Below are 7,284 nucleotides of genomic sequence, written 5' to 3'. Positions count from 1 at the left end.
ACTGAATACCAAAACATGATTAACACTCAGATTTGGAACACCAGTGTTCAGAACTACACTCCTTTTATTTTAATTGAATATTCCTTGGCCTTTTTTGTATTTAATAATTGCCCGTTCTGTCATACTGCAGTCATGTGAATTTGATGTTGCTTTAACATTGACTCTGCCATCTCTTACAGAATATGATACAAGGGTTGTAGTAAACAAATTCAACATGAGAGGGGGTTGTTGAGAGAGACAAAGATCTTCTGTCACACTGAATACACAGGATAAAGAAAAACCAAATGGAAAATCGAACTTATGATTCATGGCAAAGGGAACCTATTGAGAGAGAATTAAAGAGAATGCATAAATTTCCTGTGACATTGGTTGATTAAAGAAAGGATGGTGTTCGCTGGCAGAACAGAAGATAGAGCGAGAGAGCCAATTAAGTGGAGCACTCTAAACATGTTCCTGTTAATTCTTCTGCATTTTCTGTTTCAAATCAGGTTTACAACTTCATATAGTAGCAATAACAATTCTGTAGTTATCTTTAAAAGCAGACTCTGGAAAAGTACATGGGTCAGAAAGAGAAAAACCGATGACAGTTATGATAAAAACCTTTATTTGAGCCAATGAATATGGTAATAAGTTGGTCTGGACTAATTAAATATTTGAAGGCATTTTACATTGAAAGCCTCCCTGATGATATATTATTTTCCGCCAATCTTTTGCCCCATTCTGTTGCAGTATTGATTCCTTGTTAATGTCATAGGGAGATTAACAGCATAAAGGGAGAACATGTCAGTGCATTGAGTCCATGCATCAATGAGGTGCAGTAATTGCTGGTCCCCTTCTTTTCCTGGCAGCTTTGTTAACCATAAAGATACCACAGTTTCCTCGAAGCCTGTTTCTCTTGCACTTGGTCAATCCATGGTTTTCTGTTGATTTTTGAGAGCTGTGAGGTGGAGGGACAGAAAACCCCCTCAAGGAATCATGCTGTTTCTGATGTGTGAGTTCTTGTAGAAATTCAAGGGATGAATATTCACTCTTATAAATGCTTAAGAAAGAATGTGCATTAATATAATGCCTTCACTATCTCAAAAATATTCCAAAATGTTTTATTATGTATTCTTTAAGCATAGCCAGTGTTGAAGATATTTACATAATATAATTAATGCATAAAATTACAAGGTTTAGAGTATGTCGCTTAATGCAAGTGGATAGGCTAAAGTGACAGATCGTCATCATGTATTTGTTGACCTTAGTTATTTAGTGAAGTTTAAAACAACAGTACCAAAGTGTAATAATCAGTTTCCGTCCATACAATAAGTTAATCAGAGAAGCAGCCATTTAACAGAAATCATATGTTACTTCCTTTAATCCATCATAAACATTCCATATGTTCAAAATCCCCAGGTAATCTTGGCATTCAAGCAGTTAATGATCCATTTAATATGGGTCCACGTTCAATAGCTTTAGGGTCCATAACTACTTCTTCAGAGTATAATTTTCTCAGCCCGATGAGATGACAAATCTGTAAAGATTCGCATGTGGGTGATTATATAGGATTTGCTGATTGCATTTTTATTGTATGTTTGATTGAGCAGTCACACCTTGGATAGACCAGAATCACAATACTGTACTCTTAACTGGCTCCCACAAATAATAAGTCCTCTTTAATGAGCTCACCGAGTACTAAGGAGATGATGAATACGGTGTTGTAGAAGTTCTAGTTTTTATTATAATTATGCTAGCCAAACTCTACAATAACACTTCTGAACCATCTGGAAAAATAGATTTTTTACTCCCTGCACAGAATGTTATTTATGAAAACTTTCTTCTCGATTTTGTTCTGATATAAACCCTAAGAAATTCCAAATGTTCATTTTTCTTGGATTGGAGTTAAGAATTCAATTTCCTTTCACACGATGGTAGGAGTCAGCTCAGAGGGACCAAAATAAATGCAGAAAAGCAGCTGAATTTTAACCACCAGATATCAAACACCATTCAAGTGTACGGCTTTCCTGATTTACAGTATCCACAGTTCTTTTGGTTTTTATGTAAGTGTAGGACATGGTTTTGTTGATCAGGCTTTTCCTATCGCACCAACATCACTATGAGACCTTCAAAGATGGGATAGAGCTTCACTATTTTATACTACTTGGAAATCAAAAAGTCTGGAATGAATTGCCCTAGCACTGATGGTCAACAATTATATTTTTTTAATTGGTTTCATTGATATGCACTCACAAAAATTCCCCTGATTTTGTTTCTGTGGCTCTAGTTACAATGAGTAGTTGAATAGTGACCACGTTACTTCAGCGGCAAGTGTAAATTATCTGCGTGCATCTGAAATAAGTTATGCAGAGCATTTTGATGAATGTTTCTGTTTTTTAATGGGACAGACTGAATCGGAAATGTATCTACTTGCGGAAATATAAAATGACCCAATCTGTGGAACTGCACTTTTCCATAAAAAATAGAAAACGTTGGACATATTCAGCAGTTCTGATCGAATCATTGGTGATGTAGACAGAGTTAGTGAGCTGGATTTTCAAGCTGGTGTCAGGACCCAAATGTACAGCTTAGTCTTGCCTCCCAAACCCTCACACAGTGTGTTTTAAATACATGCACAATTATTAAGCCTGCAGCCAAATAAAGGCCAAGGAATAGACTCATTGTTCAGTTATAGACTGATTGGTGGTCAGACCAATGGGTGGACTCCAGTGTTAGTTGGACATAGTCAATTGGTAATAAAAACCTACAAGTGTCTTACAGACGTACACTTTTGTTTTGGTGGAGAACTTTAGTTGTTAGCGATTTAACTCCAATATGTTTCAAAATTTTACTAGAACTGGTGGAAGAGGGAAGTGTACTTGGGGAGTTTGTTCTCTGTAATATTTTGATAATACTGCAAAATTCTAGAGTATTTTGCTGATCTAGAGTAATATTTTACCATTGGATGAGAGCATCAGCACAGGGCCAAGGTAGGTTGCATTATTGGAAAGAGGATTTAAAACATCTCTGAATTGTCTAAATGCAAATTTCGTCAAGTTTCACAGAGGAGTTTCACTCAATGAGGGCCAGTGATATTTTGTGTTATATCATCCCAAACCAGTTTAATAACAACCTACCTTGTCCCTATGCTGTTACTCTTGTCCAATGCCAGTCCAATTCTACCACTTGCTATACCAGGAAGTACTCACCACTCACATTGTGCACCTGGATGAATACTATCAATCCAGACCTGTCCCTGAAAGGTGACTGACATTTGCCTCAACCGTGGCAGGGCAGGAGAAATTGGTCTTTGCATTGTGGACATGGACCTGGATGTCTTGGTGGACAGGGTGATGTAGAAAAGAGCTATCCTCTTCTCCTAGGACTGCCAGTTTTGGGTCACAACTGGATCTTAATAGCCTAAGCTAAGGTTTTCAGCTAAGTAAGTGCAGTGTCAACCTTCTGGGAGTATGTACAGCAAAGAAGGAAGGAGGTCAATGACTTGCTTCACTCCACCAGTGTAAATCACGGCACCTTATCTCTGTTACCCTCATACTAAGTGCATCTCTGCTATTGCGACAAACACCCACAAAGGCTCATGCTCTACCACTCCCACTATTGGGTGCACCATCACCCACCCAATGCCATCAACTTTGAGTGCCCTCTGTGTTGCCTATTCACTTGTTAGGGACATTTCCCCAGATACACCAGTTATAACAACTGTACCATTTACTTTCCTTTCACTCAATCACTCCCCTTCGATCATTCCAGGAGAAAACAGGTCATAATATGGCAGAAAGAGCGAAGACTGGTAATGGATTGCCTGATATTCAGCTCACAAAGAGAGGATCCAGACCCTGACTGCCCAAATGATTGGCTACCTATATTCAAGACCATGGGCTGGTTTTAGAGGCTGTCTTTGACTTCTTGTGCGAGCCCTCCCTGCTAACTGATGGCCACCTCCCTTGATGTGAGCAAGGGCTTCTGACAACCATGGCAAGCTGCCTCACAGATAGCAAGAACTGCAGATGGTAGAGTCAGAGATAACAAGGTGTGGAGCTAGAGGAACACAGCGGGCCAGTCAGCATCAGAAGAGCAAAAAAGTTAACATTTTGGTTTGGGCCCCTTCTTTGGAAATGGGCCCCATTTCCGAAGAAGGGTCCCAACCCAAAACATTAATTTTCCTACTCCTCTGATGCTACCTGGCCTGCTGTGTTCCTCTAGCTCCACACTGTGGCAAGCTCCCTGGCTTTGTGTGCACGCTAAATGGTAAGGTGGGACAGAAGTACAATGAACCTGGTATCTTTGGTTGAAGGGACCAGGTGTAAGAAGTCAAAGCAAGTCAAGGATGCTGAGAACATACAGGTAGGCTCAAAGTGAGTGAGTGCCAAGGGAGTGGTTGACCAGCTCTGAGATGCAGTCTGGTCCAACATTTGAACTGGGATCCTGTCCCTGTTTGTAAAATGGCATGCAGCCTCAAATCAATGCCTGTTGCTGGTGCAGCTCAAGGTACAGTATTGAAGAGCAGGAGCTACTTGCAAATAGGTTGGAGCGTTGCTGTGAGGGTTCTGAGAGGCTAGAAAGTTTTGGATGCCAGCACCTGTGGATGGGGAGGCGATGGCCTAGTGGTTTTATCACTAGACTATTAATCCAGAGACCAAGATGGTGTTCTGGGGACCATGGCAGATGATGGAATTTGAATTCAATTAAATATCTGGAATTAAGAATCTATTGATGACCGTGAATCCATTGTCGATTGTTGAAAAAGTCCGTCTGGTTCACTAATGTCCTTTAGGGAAGGAAACTGCCATCCTTACGTGGTCTGGCCTACATTTGACTCCAGGCCCACAGCAATGTGGTTGACTTTTAACTGCCCTCTGGGGGAATAGGCAATAAATGCTGCCTAGCCAGCGATGCCCTCATCCCATGAATGAATAAAGAAAAATAAGGAGCATGTATGGTTGCTGTCCTCAATACTGCCCAGAAACATGTTGCCGGGTGTTCCTGAAGACAGCTCAGAGGAAGATGCAGTTAGCTGAAATTGCCAGGAACCCACTCAAGCTTTCAAGTCAAAAATTGTCAAGCCTACTTTCTTCATGGCAAGTGGTAGGATTGGAAGCTGCATTCTAAATCAGATGATATTCAGTCTTAATAAGGCAGTTAGTAAGCAATAATCCCTGTTAATAGGCATCTCACCACTGCCTAATGAGACCCATCTTGATGTCCTTACCTTTTTTGGAAAAGGCAGCTAGTTGCTGAAATGTTGAGATGGTTTCCCAGACTTCACAAACAACTGTATCAAATTCCTGAGCATAAACACTTGGTTCTTCAGGCCTCTGTATTATTCTGCCCGTAGAGTGTGGTTGAAAGTCGTTCTGCATCTCACTCGATTTAATTACTTGATTATAGTAATGGAAGGAAAGTTGTGCTTATGTGTCAATTAAAACATCACAAGTTGCTGTTATTCCAGTCTCAGTTACATTTTTGATTGATGGACCTGAAGGAAAGCAAATATCGTAACCCCTGTGTTATGTAACTCAGCAATTAAAGGTAATTTAAGAACAATTTTAAAGTTTTGTAGAATTAAGTACGACAACAAATTAAACAAAAATGAAATGATCAGCTCCTGTTTTCTTGCTGAGCTTTTTTCTATTATGCAGGAGCCTCAAATAACATACATGTTTTGTAGCATTGTAAATTTATTTAACACATTAATGTTGTGTAGAGGTTTGCACATATGAAAATTATTAATATTGTTTCAAGACTAAATCATTATTGTAATTGTATATCTCACTTCAGCATATGCAGATCTACACAGAACAGTTTACTGTCAGATAGATTTGGCAGTAAGGACCAGTTAGACAAATTAACTACCACAGTAACTGGGTATGGTTTACACAATATACCATTATTAAGGTCAATGGATTTGACAAATCTTTTGCAAAATTCTGAAATCTTGTCAATAAACCACTTCAAGTCTGACAAAGGAACATGTCAATAAATGTTACAAATGGAGTGGAAAGCTAATTAGCAACATTTTTCCGAAGAAGGCCGACAGCTTTGCATTTGTGAAGCTATTCAATGTCAACATTCCATCATTATTGTTCACTGCTGGATTCAAGACATCAAGTGAACCTTCAGTGCAAGTGAAAAATAGGGGGTTGTGAAAGAGTGATATTACTGGCAATTAGGAAAAGAAAATTAAATACATAAAAGGAAGTCAATCTGCTATCACTTACTTTATTCCTGTTGTGATTGATGATGTTTGTCTTATTTCAAAGCCCCAGATTTCTCTTGCACAACTTTGTTACGAACATTATATTGACATGGTGGTTTTAATTGAAACATTGCTGAAGTGGATGCTGTTCCTGATAAAAAGCCACTGCACTCGAAATGTTAATTGTGCTCTCTTTCTACCGCAATTTTTGATTTTGTTTCAGATCTCCAGCTCTTGGTTTTACTTTGGTGTTTGGTCTCTAGCCAGTTCAAGAGTAATTGGGACAGAAAGCACTGTGGGAAGTTTTCTCCAGTGTAAGTAAGGTTATATTAATTAGTGGAGCAGATGTGGTTTCCCTTTTTGGGCCTGGGGATGGGCACCTGATCCTCTTGGCTCCTTAAAGGAGACATCTTTTCTTTAGCTTTGAGAGCCTTTTCATCCTTCTTGCTAATTTCTCACTCACATTGCAGTTAAAATATTGTTAGGATCCCATTGAGATATCCAGATGCAGGTTAGTTTCTATAAATGATGATTTTTTCTTTGTTCAGAAGAGGCACCTCATCCATTATCAAAAGCAAAGATTGTGGAGAAGTGAGAAAGAATTGGAATTGTTCCATTTGAAACTCTGCCCTCCCCCTTTCTCACCCAAATTACCTCTAAAACACTTGCCCTTTTAGCTATCTATTATATCCATGTTAACTCTAAAAATGTCTTCTATATTCTGCACCATCTGCCATTGTTTATTTGGGAGCTGCATGTTTTGTTCACTGAGCTTAAGACTAGAAAAGAAACACTGGACATTTAATAAGATGATTCACATATCTGTCATAATGGATGCCATTCTGTGTTCTAGCTGTATTCATTTCTAACACAACACTAAAGGTAGGAGAGCAATTCCTGCATATGCTCCACTGCAGTCCTATTGTCAGTGTCAGAGCATCAGCTGACAATATTAAAGCAAACAGGTTGGATTGACGCAGACTAAAAATAATGTTCATGTTACACATTTATGGATCTTTGCAGTCCTTAACCAATTGCAAGTTTTTGTATTTAGTCCACCTGACATTCAGCCACTCGTCCTTCTGCAA

General features: G+C 39.1%; 1 long non-coding RNA gene across 1 annotated transcript; it reads right to left on the bottom strand.

Moving 5' to 3' along the window:
• Window positions 1–1,208: 1,208 nt before the first annotated feature.
• LOC125466852 (uncharacterized) lies at window positions 1,209–6,344 on the bottom strand. The gene is made up of 3 exons (XR_007250519.1): window positions 6,219–6,344; window positions 5,210–5,476; window positions 1,209–1,516 (listed from the first exon to the last, which is right to left on the bottom strand). It is a non-coding gene; the product is annotated as an uncharacterized LOC125466852 (long non-coding RNA).
• Window positions 6,345–7,284: the final 940 nt, after the last annotated feature.

Source organism: Stegostoma tigrinum, chromosome 32 (assembly GCF_030684315.1).
Source record: "Stegostoma tigrinum isolate sSteTig4 chromosome 32, sSteTig4.hap1, whole genome shotgun sequence".
Taxonomy (NCBI): domain Eukaryota; kingdom Metazoa; phylum Chordata; class Chondrichthyes; order Orectolobiformes; family Stegostomatidae; genus Stegostoma; species Stegostoma tigrinum.
Note: the sequence above shows the minus strand (reverse complement) of the source record. Positions and strands in the feature narration are given on the sequence as shown.